Source organism: Triticum urartu, chromosome 7A (genome assembly GCF_056163025.1).
Source record: "Triticum urartu cultivar PI428250 chromosome 7A, HENAU_Tu73, whole genome shotgun sequence".
NCBI lineage: Eukaryota > Viridiplantae > Streptophyta > Magnoliopsida > Poales > Poaceae > Triticum > Triticum urartu.
The window spans coordinates 504957513-504975450 of NC_141879.1; positions in this window are offsets into that span (position 1 = coordinate 504957513).

A 17938-nucleotide genomic window follows, 5' to 3' on the forward strand; every position below is an offset into this window, starting at 1 on the left:
TTCCGAATTACTTGTCGCAGGTATGGATGTATCTAGATGTATTTTAGTTCTAGATACATCCATTTCTGCGACAAGTAATTTGGAACAGAGGGAGTACCTCCGTTTAAATGAATTACAAAAGGTAATTGTAGCGACCAGACCTCAAACAGTCTGATCTCTTTGCTCCGGTGTCATCCCTGGATCAGTAATGCTGACACCACACAGTACTCGGGGAATTTATAACAGAGTAGCAATCACACACTTATTACATCGAGTGTCTCAATAGAGAACTTATTACAATTAATATGGCTTAAGGCCATCTAATAACGATAATAGCGGAAAGCTTGGAAGATAAGTGAGTCCATCAACTCCAACGGCATCACTGAGTATAGAACCACGACCTAAAAACTCCTTAATCATCGTCTGAAAAGTCTGCAACATTAACGTTGCAGCCCGAAACAGGTCAGCACATGGAATATGCTGGCAAGGTAACACATAGAGGGTAATGGAATGAAACAGCTATACTATATGCATATTTGGCTGGTGGAAAGCTCTATGGTTACAGTTTTGCGTAAAGCCAATTTTTCCCTACTTCAAAGGAATAAATTTAATTACTATCATGGTAGTTGTTAAACATTGAGAATGGTTGACAGCATCCTCAATCCCAATTAAGCATCATCATTAAACAAAACCAACAAAATTAATTTAGAGTAACATGTTGAGATTCACATGATAATCCAGGTACTAGATACTCAAGATGTCCATAACCGGGGACACGGCTAACCATGATTAGTTTATTACACTCTGCAGAGGTTTGCGGACTTTTCCCCACAAGACTCGGTCGCCTCCGTTTGGTTTCTCGCACTACAAGGTGTTTGAGAAGACGGATGACCGAGACATAGTCTTTCAGAAGCGCTAGCAACTTACGATCGGGTAGACCGTACCACCTACATCCCCTACATCTGCTAGTCTATGTTGGGGAATGCAGTAATTTCAAAAAAATTCCTACGCACACGCAAAATCATGGTGATGCATAGCAACGAGAGGGGAGAGTGTTATCTACGTACCCACGCAGACCGACTGCGGAAGCGTTGACACAACGTAGAGGAAGTAGTCATACGTCTTCCCGATCCGACCGATCCAAGCACCGTTACTCCGGCACCTCCGAGTTCTTAGCACACGTACAGCTCGATGACGATCCCCGGGCTCCGATCCAGCAAAGCATCGGGGAGGAGTTCCGTCAGCACGACGGCGTGGTGACGATCTTGATGTTCTACCGTCACAGGGCTTCGCCTAAGCACTGCTACAATATAATCGAGGTGGAATATGGTGGTAGGGGGCACCGCACACGGCTAAGGAACGATCTCAATGATCAACTTGTGTGTCTAGGGGTGTCCCCTGCCTCCGTATATAAAGGAGCCAAGGGGAGGGGGCTGGCCGGCCAAGGAGGGCGCGCCAAGGGAGTCCTACTCCCTCTGGGAGTAGGACTCCTCCCCCCAATCCTAGTTGGAGTAGGATTCGCTGAGGGGGAAAGAGAGAGAGGGGGGCCGGCCACCTCTCCTTGTCCTAATAGGACTAGGGGAGGGGGAGGCGTGCGGCCCATCTAGGGCTGCCCCTTTCTCCTTTCCACTAAAGCCCATTAAGGCCCATACAGCTCCCGGGGGGTTCCGGTAACCTCCCCGTACTCCGTTAAAATACCGATTTCACCCGGAACACTTCCGATATCCAAACATAGGCTTCCAATATATCAATCTTTATGTCTCGACCATTTCGAGACTCCTTGTCATGTCCGTGATCACATCCGGGACTCCGAACTAACTTCGGTACATCAAAATGCATAAACTCATAATAACTGTCATCGTAACGTTAAGCGTGCGGACCCTACGGTTCGAGAATAATGCAGACATGACTGAGACACATCTCCGGTCAATAACCAATAGCGGGACCTGGATGCCCATATTGGCTCCTACATATTCTACGAAGATCTTTATCGGTCAGACCGCATAACGACATACGTTGTTCCCTTTGTCATCGGTATGTTACTTGCCCGAGATTCGATCGTCGGTATCCAATACCTAGTTTAATCTCGTTACCGGCAAGTCTCTTCACTCGTTCTGTAATACATCATCTTGCAACTAACTCATTAGCTGCAATGCTTGCAAGGCTTATGTGATGTGCATTACCGAGAGGGCCCAGAGATACCTCTCCGACAATCGGAGTGACAAATCCTAATCTCGAAATACGCCAACCCAACATCTACCTTTGGAGACACCTGTAGAGCTCCTTTATAATCACCCAGTTACGTTGTGACGTTTGGTAGCACACAAAGTGTTCCTCCGGTAAATGGGAGTTGCATAATCTCATAGTCATAGGAACATGTATAAGTCATGAAGAAAGCAATAGCAACATACTAAACGATCGGGTGCTAAGTTAATGAAATGGGTCATGTCAATCAGATCATTCAGCTAATGATGTGACCTCGTTAATCAAATAACAACACCTTGTTCATGGTTAGGAAACATAACCATCTTTGATTAACGAGCTAGTCAAGTAGAGGCATACTAGTGACACTAAGTTTGTCTATGTATTCACACATGTATTATGTTTTCGGTTAATACAATTCTAGCATGAATAATAAACATTTATCATGATATAAGGAAATAAATAATAACTTTATTATTGCCTCTAGGGCATATTTCCTTCAGTCTCCCACTTGCACTAGAGTCAATAATCTAGATTACACAGTAATGAATCTAACACCCATGGAGCCTTGGTGCTGATCATGTTTTTCTCGTGGAAGAGGCTTAGTCAACGGGTCTGCAACATTCAAATCCGTATGTATCTTGCAAATCTCTATGTCTCCCACCTGGACTAGATCCCGGATGGAATTGAAGCGTCTCTTGATGTGCTTGGTCCTCTTGTGAAATCTGGATTCCTTTGCCAAGGCAATTGCACCAGTATTGTCACAAAAGATTTTCATTGGACCCGATGCACTAGGTATGACACCTAGATCGGTTATGAACTCCTTCATCCAGACTCCTTCGTTCGCTGCTTCCGAAGCAGCTATGTACTCCGCTTCACATGTAGATCCCGCTACGACGCTTTGTTTAGAACTGCACCAACTGACAGCTCCACCGTTTAATGCAAACACATCCGGTTTGCGATTTAGAATCGTCCGGATCAGTGTCAAAGCTTGCATCAACGTAACCTTTTACGGTGAGCTCTTTGTCACCTCCATATACAAGAAACATATCCTTAGTCCTTTTCAGGTATTTTAGGATGTTCTTGACCGCTGTCCAGTGATCCACTCCTGGATTACTTTGGTACCTCCCTGCTAAACTTATAGCAAGGCACACATCAGGTCTGGTACACAGCATTGCATACATGATAGAGCCTATGGCTGAAGCATAGGGAACATCTTTCATTTTCTCTCTATCTTCTGCAGTGGTCGGGCATTGAGTCTGACTCAACTTCACACCTTGTAATACAGGCAAGAACCCTTTCTTTGCTTGATCCATTTTGAACTTCTTCAAAATCTTGTCAAGGTATGTGCTTTGTGAAAATCCAATTAAGCGTCTTGATCTATCTCTATAGATCTTTATGCCTAATATGTAAGCAGCTTCACCAAGGTCTTTCATTGAAAAACTCTTATTCAAGTATCCCTTTATGCTATCCAGAAATTCTATATCATTTCCAATCAGTAATATGTCATCCACATATAATATCAGAAATGCTACAGAGCTCCCACTCACTTTCTTGTAAATACAGGCTTCTCCAAAAGTCTGTATAAAACCAAATGCTTTGATCACACTATCAAAGCGTTTATTCCAACTCCGAGAGGCTTGCACCAGTCCATAAATGGATCGCTGGAGCTTGCACACTTTGTTAGCTCCCTTTGGATTGACAAAACCTTCTGGTTGTATCATATACAACTCTTCTTCCAGAAATCCATTCAGGAATGCAGTTTTGACATCCATCTGCCAAATTTCATAATCATAAAATGCGGCAATTGCTAACATGATTCGGATAGACTTAAGCATCGCTACGGGTGAGAAGGTCTCATCGTAGTCAACCCCTTGAACTTGTCGAAAACCTTTTGCGACAAGTCGAGCTTTGTAGACAGTAACATTACCATCAATGTCAGTCTTCTTCTTGAAGATCCATTTATTCTCAATTGCTTGCCGATCATCGGGCAAGTCAACCAAAGTCCATACTTTGTTCTCATACATGGATCCCATCTCAGATTTCATGGCTTCAAGCCACTTTGCGGAATCTGGGCTCACCATCACTTCTTCATAGTTCTTAGGTTCATCATGATCTAGCAGCATGATTTCCAGAACAGGATTACCGTACCACTCTGGTGCGGATCTCGCTCTGGTTGATCTACGAGGTTCAGTAGTATCTTGTCCTGAAGTTTCATGATCATCATCATTAGCTTCCTCACTAATTGGTATAGGTGTCGCAGAAATAGTTTTCTGTGATGTACTACTTTCCAATAAGGGAGCAGGTACAGTTACCTCGTCAAGTTCTACTTTCCTCCCACTCACTTCTTTCGAGAGAAACTCCTTCTCTAGAAAGGATCCATTCTTAGCAACGAATGTCTTGCCTTCGGATCTGTGATAGAAGGTGTACCCAACAATCTCCTTTGGGTATCCTATGAAGACACATTTCTCCGATTTGGGTTCGAGCTTATCAGGTTGAAGCTTTTTCACATAAGCATCGCAGCCCCAAACTTTAAGAAACGACAACTTCGGTTTCTTGCCAAACCATAGTTCATAAGGCGTCGTCTCAACGGATTTTGATGGTGCCCTATTTAACGTGAATGCGGCCGTCTCTAAAGCATAACCCCAAAACGATAGCGGCAAATCAGTAAGAGACATCATAGATCGCACCATATCTAGTAAAGTACGATTACGACGTTCGGAAACACCATTACGCTGTGGTGTTCTGGGTGGCATGAGTTGCGAAACTATTCCACAATTTTTCAAATGTACACCAAACTCGTAACTCAAATATTCTCCTCCACGATCAGATCGTAGAAACTTTATTTTCTTGTTACGATGATTTTCAACTTCACTCTGAAATTCTTTGAACTTTTCAAATGTTTCAGACTTATGTTTCATTAAGTAGATATACCCATATCTGCTTAAGTCATCTGTGAAGGTGAGAAAATAACGATATCCGCCACGAGCCTCAATATTCATTGGACCACATACATCTGTATGTATGATTTCCAACAAATTTGTTGCTCTCTCCATAGTACCGGAGAACGGTGTTTTAGTCATCTTGCCCATGAGGCACGGTTCGCAAGTACCAAGTGATTCATAATCAAGTGGTTCCAAAAGTCCATCAGTATGGAGTTTCTTCATGCGCTTTATACCGATATGACCTAAACGGCAGTGACACAAATAAGTTGCACTGTCATTATCAACTCTGCATCTTTTGGCTTCAACATTATGAATATGTGTGTTACTACTATCGAGATTCATCAAAAATAGACCACTTCTCAAAGGTGCATGACCATAAAAGATATTACTCATATAAATAGAACAACCATTATTCTCTGATTTAAATGAATAACCGTCTAGCATCAAACAAGATCCAAATATAATGTTCATGCTCAACGCTGGCACCAAATAACAATTATTTAGGTCTAATATCAATCCCGAAGGTAGATGTAGAGGTAGCGTGCCGACCGCGATCATATCGACTTTGGAACCGTTTCCCACGCGCATCGTCACCTCGTCCTTCGCCAGTGTTCGCTTAATCCGTAGTCCCTGTTTCGAGTTGCAAATATTAGCAACAGAACCAGTATCAAATACCCAGGTGCTACTGCGAGCTCTAGTAAGGTACACATCAATAACATGTATATCACATATACCTTTGTTCACCTTGCCATCCTTCTTATCCGCCAAATACTTGGGGCAGTTCCGCTTCCAGTGACCAGTCTGCTTGCAGTAGAAGCACTCAGTTTCAGGCTTAGGTCCAGACTTGGGTTTCTTCTCCTGAGCAGCAACTAGCTTGCCGTTCTTCTTGAATTTCCCCTTCTTCTTCCCTTTGCCCTTTTTCTTGAAACTAGTGGTCTTGTTAACCATCAACACTTGATGCTCCTTCTTGATTTCTACCTCCGCAGCTTTCAGCATTGCGAAGAGCTCGGGAATAGTCTTGTTCATCCCTTGCATATTATAATTCATCACGAAGCTCTTGTAGCTTGGTGGCAGTGATTGGAGAATTCTGTCAAGGACGCAATCATCTGGAAGATTAACTCCCATCTGAATCAAGTGATTATTATACCCAGACATTTTGAGTATATGCTCACTGACAGAACTGTTCTCCTCCATCTTGCAGCTATAGAACTTATTGGAGACTTCATATCTCTCAATCCGGGCATTTGCTTGAAATATTAACTTCAACTCCTGGAACATCTCATATGCTCCATGACGTTCAAAACGTCGTTGAAGTCCCGATTCTAAGCCGTAAAGCATGGCACACTGAACTATCGAGTAGTCATCAGCTTTGCTCCGCCAGACGTTCATAACATCTGGTGTTGCTCCAGCAGCAGGCCTGGCACCCAGCGGTGCTTCCAGGACGTAATTCTTCTGAGCAGGAATGAGGATAATCCTCAAGTTACGGACCCAGTCCGTGTAATTGCTACCATCATCTTTCAACTTTGCTTTCTCAAGGAACGCATTAAAATTCGACGGAACAACAGCATGAGCCATCTATCTACAATCAACATAAACAAGCAAGATACTATCAGGTACTAAGTTCATGATAAGTTTAAGTTCAATTAATCAAATTACTTAAGAACTCCCACTTAGATAGACATCCCTCTAATCCTCTAAGTGATCACGTGATCCAAATCAACTAAACCATAACCGATCATCACGTGAGATGGAGTAGTTTTCAATGGTGAACATCGTTATGTTGATCATATCTACTATATGATTCACGCTCGACCTTTCGGTCTCTGTGTTCCGAGGACATATCTGCATATGCTAGGCTCGTCAAGTTTAACCTGAGTATTCTGCGTGTGCAAAACTGGCTTGCACCCGTTGTAGATGGACGTAGAGCTTATCACACCCGATCATCACGTGGTGTCTGGGCACGACGAACTTTGGCAACGGTGCATACTCAGGGAGAACACTTCTTGATAATTTAGTGAGAGATCACCTTATAATGCTTCCGTCAATCAAAGCAAGATAAGATGCATAAAAAGAAAAACATCACATGCAATCAATATAAGTGATATGATATGGCCATCATCATCTTGTGCTTGTGATCTCCATCTCCGGAGCACCGTCATGATCACCATCATCACCGGTGCGACACCTTGATCTCCATCGTAGCATCGTTGTCATCTCGCCAATCTTATGCTTCCACGACTATCGCTACCGCTTAGTGATAAAGTAAAGCATTACATCGCGATTGCATTGCATACAATAAAGCGACGACCATATGGCTCCTGCCAGTTGCCGATAACTCGGTTACAAAACATGATCATCTCATACAATAAAATTCAGCATCATGCCTTGACCATATCACATCACAACATGCCCTGCAAAAACAAGTTAGACGTCCTCTACTTTGTTGTTGCAAGTTTTTACGTGGCTGCTACGGGCTTAAGCAAGAACCAATCTCACCTACGCATCAAAACCACAATGATAGTTTGTCAAATAGACTCCGTTTTAACCTTCGCAAGGACCGGGCGTAGCCACACTTGGTTCAACTAAAGTTGGAGAGACTGTCGCCCGCAAGCCACCTATGTGCAAAGCATGTCGGGAGAACCGGTCTCGCATAAGCGTACGCGTAATGTCGGTCCAGGTCGTCTCGTCCAACAATACCGCCGAACCAAAGTATGACATGCTGGTAGGCAGTATGACTTATATCGCCCACAACTCACTTGTGTTCTACTCGTGCATATAACATCAAACCATAAAACCTAGGCTCTGATACCACTGTTGGGGAACGCAGTAATTTCAAAAAAATTCCTACGCACACGGAAAATCATGGTGATGCATAGCAACGAGAGGGGAGAGTGTTGTCTACGTACCCACGCAGACCGACTGTGGAAGCGTTGACGCAACGTAGAGGAAGTAGTCGTACGTCTTCCCGACCCGACCGATCCAAGCACCGTTACTCCGGCACCTCCGAGTTCTTAGCACACGTACAGCTCGATGACGATCCCCGGGCTCTGATCCAGCAAAGCGTTGGGGAGGAGTTCCGTCAGCACGACGGCGTGGTGACGATCTTGATGTTCTACTATCACAGGGCTTCGCCTAAGCACTGCTACAATATAATCGAGGTGGAATATGGTGGCAGGGGGCACCGCACACGGCTAAGGAACGATCTCAATGATCAACTTGTGTGTCTAGGGGTGTCCCCTGCCTCCGTATATAAAGGAGCCAAGGGGAGGGGGCTGGCCGGCCAAGGAGGGCGCGCCAAGGGAGTCCTACTCCCTCTGGGAGTAGGATTCCTCCCCCCAATCCTAGTTGGAGTAGGATTCGCTGAGGGGGAAAGAGAGAGAGGGGGGCCGGCCACCTCTCCTTGTCCTAATAGGACTAGGGGAGGGGGGAGGGGGGAGGCGTGCGGCCCATCTAGGGCTGCCCCTTTCTCCTTTCCACTAAAGCCCATTAAGGCCCATACAACTCCCGGGGGGTTCCGGTAACCTCCCGCTACTCCGGTAAAATACCGATTTCACCCAGAACACTTCCGATATCCAAACATAGGCTTCCAATATATCAATCTTTATGTCTCGACCATTTCGAGACTCCTCGTCATGTCCGTGATCACATCCGGGACTCCGAACTAACTTCGGTACATCAAAATGCATAAACTCATAATAACTGTCATCGTAACGTTAAGTGTGCGGACCCTACGGTTCGAGAATAATGCAGACATGACTGAGACACATCTCCGGTCAATAACCAATAGCGGGACCTGGATGCCCATATTGGCTCCTACATATTCTACGAAGATCTTTATCGGTCAGACCGCATAACAACATGCGTTGTTCCCTTTGTCATCGGTATGTTACTTGCCCGAGATTCGATCGTCGGTATCCAATACCTAGTTTCATCTCGTTACCGGCAAGTCTCTTTACTCGTTCCGTAATACATCATCTTGCAACTAACTCATTGGCTGCAATGCTTGCAAGGCTTATGTGATGTGCATTACCGAGAGGGCCCAGAGATACCTCTCCAACAATCGGAGTGACAAATCCTAATCTCGAAATACGCCAACCCAACATCTACCTTTGGAGACACCTGTAGAGCTCCTTTATAATCACCCAGTTACGTTGTGACGTTTGGTAGCACACAAAGTGTTCCTCCAGTAAACGGGAGTTGCATAATCTCATAGTCATAGGAACATGTATAAGTCATGAAGAAAGCAATAGCAACATACTAAACGATCGGGTGCTAAGTTAATGAAATGGGTCATGTCAATCAGATCATTCAACTAATGATGTGACCTCGTTAATCAAATAACAACACCTTGTTCATGGTTAGGAAATATAACCATCTTTGATTAACGAGCTAGTCAAGTAGAGGCATACTAGTGACACTAAGTTTGTCTATGTATTCACACATGTATTATGTTTCCGGTTAATACAATTCTAGCATGAATAATAAACATTTATCATGATATAAGGAAATAAATAATAACTTTATTATTGCCTCTAGGGCATATTTCCTTCAGTCTACCACTGTAAGAGTTCGCACGACTTAGTCAACTATGCTAGAGCCCATAATAGCTTGTGGCTGCACACGGAAGTTTCTAGTATGAATAGTCTCATGATCCCTTTGAGCCTAGGTGGCGGTCCGAAAGAAAACAGGCAAGTCCTGGAATACCCAGGTGCCTCAATCCACCCAGATGTGTGTTTAAGTTGCCACCTTAGATAAACCATTAATTAACAAACTCACATCTGTCATGGATATCACTCACCCAATCCACGTCTACTAGCATAGCATGGCATAATAAGCAAACGCGGAAGTAACTCCCAAAGGTTTGATAATAAACAGGTAATAGGTACTACCTCAACTACTTCCCATCCCATAATTTAATTAGAATCCTAATCATGCAATGTGTGAGGATTTGATCTAATGCAATAAAACTGGGCAGTAGAAAAGGTATGATCAAAGTGTTACTTGCCTTGTTGATGATCCGCGGAACCTAGAGATTCGAAGTAACAAGCGGCGCACTCCGGGTACTCTATCGCAGACAAACAAACAAGCATACAATAAATACTCATCTAATGCACAGGTAAAACTCAAATAAGAGATCTAACCAGAAGGTTCAACTTAAGAACTCCGGTTTGCAAAAAGAATCAAATCGAACGAAACAACGAAAGTCAAACGGCGAAAGAAAACAACTTCATTCTAGAAATCTGGATCTAGGGCAAATTTTACAGTAGCAAAATCTTGTTTAAGTTGGTTAAACGGATAGAGGGTTTCGAGACGAAACTCCAGGCGCTTGAATCGCCTGATTCCGATAAACGAGCGAAAAGATATACTAAAACGAAAATCGGATCAGGAATCGCGATCAGAAAAATCGCGGATTTAATCCGAGAAAAAGAAAAAAACGACGAACGTTCGCTAGAGAGAACGAACGGACGAACGCTCGATATTTAAATAAACCGGAAAAACCGATCTATTTAAAAAAACCGAATGTAAAAAAACCGACGGAAAAACCGACGGAAAAACCGAACGGTTTTTCGAAAAAAATAAAAAAACCGGTGCGGAAATCGAGGCGGTGGCGGACCTCGGGTGGCGTGCGGTGGCGGCGGCGGGGGCTGGGGCGGCTTGGGGCTGGCTAGGGTTTCAGCTGGGCCTCCCCTAGCTATATATAGCCTAACGGGCCGGGAGTCCTAGTCGGACACGGCCCTAGGTCGGTGCGCGTTTTTTTAGGCGCAGAAGAAAAAAATAAAAAGAAATACTAAACAGACACCAAAAATTCTGAAATAAATTTTCAGAGGCTTCTAAAATCAAGCCTCACAAGGTGAACATTTATTTGGGGCCTAAATGAAATTTTGGAAAACGCACATTTTTCCTAAATTCAAAAAAAACCGAAAAACTCCGAAATAAAATCTTTGATTTTATTATTAAATCCACAATATTTCTTTATTTTGGGAAAGTCATTTTATTCCCTCTCTCATATTTTTGTAATAGAAATAATTGATGATAAAATAATTAAAATCAAATGATCCTATTCTCAAAATTTGAGAAAACTCAAATATGAAAATAACGAAATCCCCAACTCTCTCCGTGGGTCATTGAGTTGCGTAGAATTTCTAGGATCAACCAAAATGCAAAAAAAATAAAATATGATATGCAATGATGATCTACTGTATAACATTCCAAATTGAAAATTTGGGATGTTACAAACCTACCCCCCTTAAGATGAATCTCGCCCTCGAGATTCGGGTTAGCTAGGAAATAGGTGAGGGTGGTCCTTGAGCAATTCTTCCTCTCGTTCCCAGGTGGCTTCATCCTCTGTGTGGTGGCTCCACTGAACTTTGCAAAACTTGATAACCTTGCTGCGAGTGACTCGATTGGCAAACTCGAGAATCTTAATGGGTCTCTCCTCGTAGGTCAAGCCGTTCTCCAACTGAATAGTTTCCAAAGGCACTGTGTCTCTCAACGGTATGTCAGCCATCTCCGTGTGACACTTCTTCAACTGGGAAACGTGGAACACATCATGAACTCCTGACAATCCTTCAGGTAATTCCAACTTGTAGGCCACTTCTCCCATACGCTCCAAAACTCGATATGGTCCTACAAATCGTGGCACTAACTTCCCTTTAACTCCAAAACGCTTTGTTCCCCGAAGTGGAGATACTCGAAGATAAGCTCTATCTCCGACTTCGTAAACGGTCTCCTTGCGTTTAGAATCTGCATAACTCTTCTGTCTGGACTGGGCTACCTTGAGCCTATCGCGAATCAACTTCACCTCCTGTTCAGACTCTTTAATCAAGTCAGGTCCAAACAACTGGCGGTCTCCAACTTCGTCCCATGACAACGGTGTCCTGCACCTCCTTCCGTACAAGGCTTCGAAAGGGGCCATCTTTAAACTGGTTTGGTAACTGTTGTTGTAAGAGAACTCTGCATATGGCAAATTGCCGTCCCAACTAGATCCGTAATCTAGCGCACAAGCTCTTAGCATACCCTCCAAAATCTGATTGACTCTCTCGGTCTGTCCATCTGTCTGTGGATGAAAAGCTATACTGAATTCTAGCCTGGTACCCAAAGTTTTGTGCAACTGCTTCCAGAACTTTGAGGTAAACTGGGTTCCTCTATCTGATATGATACTCCTTGGAACTCCATGCAAACATACGATCCTGGTCATGTATATCTTTGCCAACTTAGCACTGGTGTAAGTGGTCTTTACTGGGATGAAATGAGCTACTTTCGTCAATCGATCAACTACAACCTAAATCGAGTTGTAGCCTGAACGAGTCCTGGGTAATCCCATGATAAAATCCATGCCTAACTTATCCCACTTCCATTTGGGTATCGGCAATGGTTGTAACAATCCTGCTGGCTTCTGATGCTCTGCCTTTACTCTCTGACATACATCACAAACTGCTACATACTCCGCAATATCCTTCTTCATTCTGGTCCACCAGAAAATATCCTTCAAATCCAAATACATCTTGGTATTTCCTGGGTGAATCGTGTGCCTCTTGCAGAATCAACTTTCTGATCTCCGGGTCATTGGGCACATAAACACGGTCTTGAAACCATAGGGTGTCGTGCTCATCCTCACGAAATCCTTTAGCTTTTCCTTTGCTCAGTTTCTCCTTTATAGCGGAATCTCTTTGTCAGTCTTCTAAGCTTCTCTGATTCTATCCATCAAGGTTGACTGAATCTCCAATGCTGCTACATAGCCTCTCGGAACTATTTTCAAACATAGTTCACGAAGATTTTCTGCTAACTCCTTGGGTATTTCTCCCGTCATTAATGTATTGACATGGCTCTTACGGCTTAAGGCGTCAGCTACTACATTAGCCTTTCCGGGATGGTATTGCAATCTCATATCATAATCCTTGATGAGTTCCAACCATCTCCTTTGTCTAAGATTCAACTCCTTCTGTGTGAAAATGTACTTCAAACTCTTATGATTTGTGTACACCTCACAATGGTTTCCAATGAGGAAATGCCTCCATGTTTTCAAAGCATGCACTACGGCTGCTAACTCCAAATCATGCGTGGCATAATTCAACTCATGAGGCTTCAGTTGTCTTGAGGCATATGAAACAACTCTCCCTTCCTGCATAAGCACTGCTCCAAGTCCTCGATGTGAAGCGTCGCAATACACCTCATAATCTTTGGTCTGGTCTGGCAAAATCAACACTGGTGAGGTAACCAAACGTTTCTTCAACTCCTGGAAACTAGCCTGACATTCCTCCGTCCATATGAACTTGGTATCTTTCTTTAATAACTTCGTCATAGGCTTCGCAATCTTTGAGAAATTCTCAATGAATCTCCGGTAGTATCCTGCTAGTCCAAGAAAACTCTGGATCTCTCCCACTGTAGTTGGTGCTTCCCACTTGGTCACGGTATATACTTTGGTAGGATCTACTGCTATACCTTCTCCAGATATAACGTGTCCGAGGAATCCTACTTCCTTCAACCAAAACTCACATTTGCTGAACTTGGCATATAATTGATGTTCTTTGAGCTTTCCAAGTACCAAACGCAAATGCTCCTTATGCTCCTCTTCATTCTTCGAATAAACCAGGATATCATCAATGAACACTACGACGAACTTATCCAAAAACTCCATAAATACTTTGTTCATCATGTTCATAAAATAGGCAGGTGTGTTAGTCAGACCAAATGACATAACGGTATACTCGTACAGCCCATACCTGGTGGTAAAAGCTGTCTTAGGAATATCCTGTTCTCGAATCTTCAACTGGTGGTATCCTGATCGCAGATCGATCTTGGAAAATACCTTAGCTCCTTGCAATCGATCAAACAGATCATTGATCATTGGTAGTGGGTACTTGTTCTTAATCGTTACTTCGTTCAATCCTCGATAATCAACAACCATCCTTAACAATCCATCCTTCTTCTCCACTAGAAGTACTGGCGATCCCCAAGGCGAAGAACTTGGGCGAATATATCCCTTATCCAGAAACTCCTTAATCTGCTTCTTAATTTCTACCAAATCCTTTGCTGGCATCCTATATGGTCTCTTTGATATTGGCCCGGTGCCTGGCAATAGCTCAATCAAAAATTCAATATCTCTATCAAGTGGCATGCCTGGCAACTCCTCTGGAAATACTTCAGGGAAATCCCTTACCACTGGTACTTCCTCCTGCACAACTCCTGTTAAGCAATTTACTTGAGTCCTCTTCGGCACATGTCGGGATACATACTTGATCCTTCTCCATTCTGGGGTGGTAAGCAAAATTGACTTACTAGCGCATTCAATATTTCCTTCATACTTTGATAACCAATCCATGCCTAATATCACATCCAATCCTTGAGATTCCAATACTATTAGGTCTCAGGGAAAAACATAGTTACCAATCCTTAATGGTAACCGATCACACCATAGACTAGCCACATACTCTGCTCCAGGCGAGGTTACTAACATGGGTGACCTAAGGGCTTGGGTTGGTAGGTTATACTTATCCACAAATCCCCTTGAGACGTATGAATGCGATGCACCAGTATCAAAAAGAACGAGTGCAGTAAATGACTTAACCATAAACTTACCTATTACTGCATCAGGCTGAGCTTCAACCTCCTCCACGCTAACGTGGTTCACCTGTCCCCTATTAAAAGGGTTCGGCTTCTTCCCAGAGCTTCCATTGCCATTTCCATTTTGTATCTCAGGGTATTCATTGGCATAATTTCCGGTCTTCGAACACTTAAAGCAAGTGACTTGGCTCAGGTCCTTCTTGGCTGGGGTTGATGGGTTGGTGCGATTCTGGCCATTGCTTCCTCCATTTCCATTTCCATTCCTGGTGCCATTGTGATTGTGTGAGCTACCTCCTCCATGGGTATGCTGAAAATGTCCTCCCGGTCTAGGGGTAAAACGTGGCTTCTGCTGAGCTCCTGAAGTGTACTTTCCTTGTCCATACTTCCTCTTGCGATTCTCAATTTGCTGCTACTTCCCTTCAATCATAAGAGCACGATCTACCAACTCCTGGTAGTTGTTGAAGGTTGCTACCATCAACTGCATGCTCAACTCATCATTCAGTCCTTCCAGAAACTTCTCCTTCTTAGCTGCATCCGTAGCGACGTCATCTGGGGCATAACGTGCTAACTTACTAAAGTCCTCCACATACTGGCCAACTGTCCGTCCTCCTTGGCGCAAGTTGTGAAACTCACGCTTCTTCATGGCCATAGCTCCTGCTAAAACATGCGCAGTACGAAAAGCCTGTTGAAACTGGTCCCATGTGACAGTGTCGACAGGGAAAGTGGCTGTGAAATTCTCCCACCATGATGCTGCTGGTCCTTCAAGTTGATGTGCGGCAAACTTCACCTTCTCCACATCTGTGCATCCTGCTGTGGTCAACTCTCTAGCTGTCTTGCGGAGCCAATCATCTGCTACTATTGGCTCGGTGCTACTAGAAAACACCGGCGGATTCAGCCTAAGAAAACGGGCTAAGTGATCAACAGGTGGTGGTGGTGGTGGGTTGTTGTTGTTGTTCCCCTGATTCTGATTCTGGACTAGCAACTGCATCAATGTGTTCTGCTGCTGGATCAACTGGGTGAGCTCCGGTGGAAGGGTAAATCCGGGGTCACGTCTCGGAGGCATCTAAGGATTTAGAAAAGATGAGATCTAAGAATAGAGGGGGTCTAAAGAGAAAACACTACCCATGCACATGAGGCAAAAACAAACAATTCACTTCATTCAATCAAACAAGGGCATACAGTCGATCTAACTATCGCAAAAGTGCTCGGACTACTATATTTACATGGTGGACTACTACTACTGATGAGGTGGTCTACTAGAAATATTCTTCGGTTGCAGACTCCATGATATCTGCTCCAGCTTCATCAACATAGTCATCATCGCTTCCGTCTGGATCCGAGTCGGTGTCGTCGATGATGATGTAGTCTTCTGGGCTAATCTCCTTGGGTTCTTTGTCTTCCTCTACTGGTGTAGGGCCTCCCATAATATTCCAATATTCTTGATTAGGTCATCATTTTTCTTCACCAATACTTCAATTTATTCTTCATAATCTTCACGTGTAGCCTTGAGTTCTTCCTCCAGTTCCTTGATTCTAGTCTTAGCCTTCTTCAGATCTATCATGTCGGCACACATCTGGTTCTCCTGTCGTCGAATGTGCTGGTTTAACTCCTGGATAAAAGCTGCAATTGATCTATCCTTCCTGGTGTTGATCATCTCCCAGTGTTCCTCTCGGCGCCCACAAATCTGGTAGATAGTATCTTTGAGGTCATTGCGGTAGACTTCTCCAATGCGTCCCATGGTGATGTGAGCTGCCATGCTCATTCCTAGACTCCAAGTTGGTGCATCAAAAGAAAACTCTATGGGCTCAGTGACTGGCATGAACGTCCTTCCTGGAACTTGAACTTGAATCATCCAGCGCTCTTCTTCAGGTAAAGTGGCGTTGTAGGTTCCGGTGAAGCTTGGTATTCCTATGTTCAGGTATCTAGTGACTTCCTTCAAGTGACGTCCAAAGGGTGTATCTTCATCTGGTTGCGTGAACTTGTTCCTTGCATCCGCCATCCTAAAGAGTAGAAAAGATGAGAGGTCAGAAGAGAAGAGAGTGAATAGTGATCTAGGTCTCTAACTTAGTGGTCATGTCCTACAGTCAGCGTGTGCTCTGATACCATCTCTGTAGCGACCAGACCTCAAACAGTCTGATCTCTGTGCTCCGATGTCATCCCTGGATCAGTAATGCTGACACCACACAGTACTCGGAGGATTTATAACAGAGTAGCAATCACACACTTATTACATCGAGTGTCTCAATAGAGAACTTATTGCAATTAATATGTCTTAAGGCCATCTAATAACGATAACAGCGGAAAGCTTGGAAGATAAGTGAGTCCATCAACTCCAACGGCATCACTGAGTATAGAACCACGACCTAAAAACTCCTTAATCGCCGTCTGAAAAGTCTGCAACATTAACGTTGCAGCCCGAAACGGGTCAGCACATGGAATATGCTGGCAAGGTAACACATAGAGGGTAATGGAATGAAACAGCTATACTATATGCATATTTGGCTGGTGGAAAGCTCTATGGTTACAGTTTTGTGTAAAGCCAATTTTTCCCTACTTCAAAGGAATAAATTTAATTACTATCATGGTAGTTGTTAAACATTGAGAATGGTTGACAGCATCCTCAATCCCAATTAAGCATCATCATTAAACAAAACCCAACAAAATTAATTTAGAGTAACATGTTGAGATTCACATGATAATCCAGGCACTAGATACTCAAGATGTCCATAACCGGGGACACGGCTAACCATGATTAGTTTATTACACTCTGCAGAGGTTTGCGCACTTTTCCCCACAAGACTCAATCGCCTCCGTTTGGTTTCTCGCACTACAAGGTGTTTGAGAAGACGGATGACCGAGACATAGTCTTTCAGAAGTGCTAGCACCTTATGATCGGGTAGACCGTACCACCTACATCCCCTACATCTGCTAGTCTACCACTGTAAGAGTTCGCACGACTTAGTCAACTATGCTAGAGCCCATAATAGCTTGTGGCTGCACACGGAAGTTTCTAGTATGAATAGTCTCATGATCCCTTTGAGCCTGGGTGGCGGTCCGAAAGAAAACAGGCAAGTCCTGGAATACCCAGGTGCCTCAATCCACCCAGATGTGTGTTTAAGTTGCCACCTTAGATAAACCATTAATTAACAAACTCACATCTGTCATGGATATCACTCACCCAATCCACGTCTACTAGCATAGCATGGCATAATAAGCAAACGCGGAAGTAACTCCCAAAGGTTTGATAA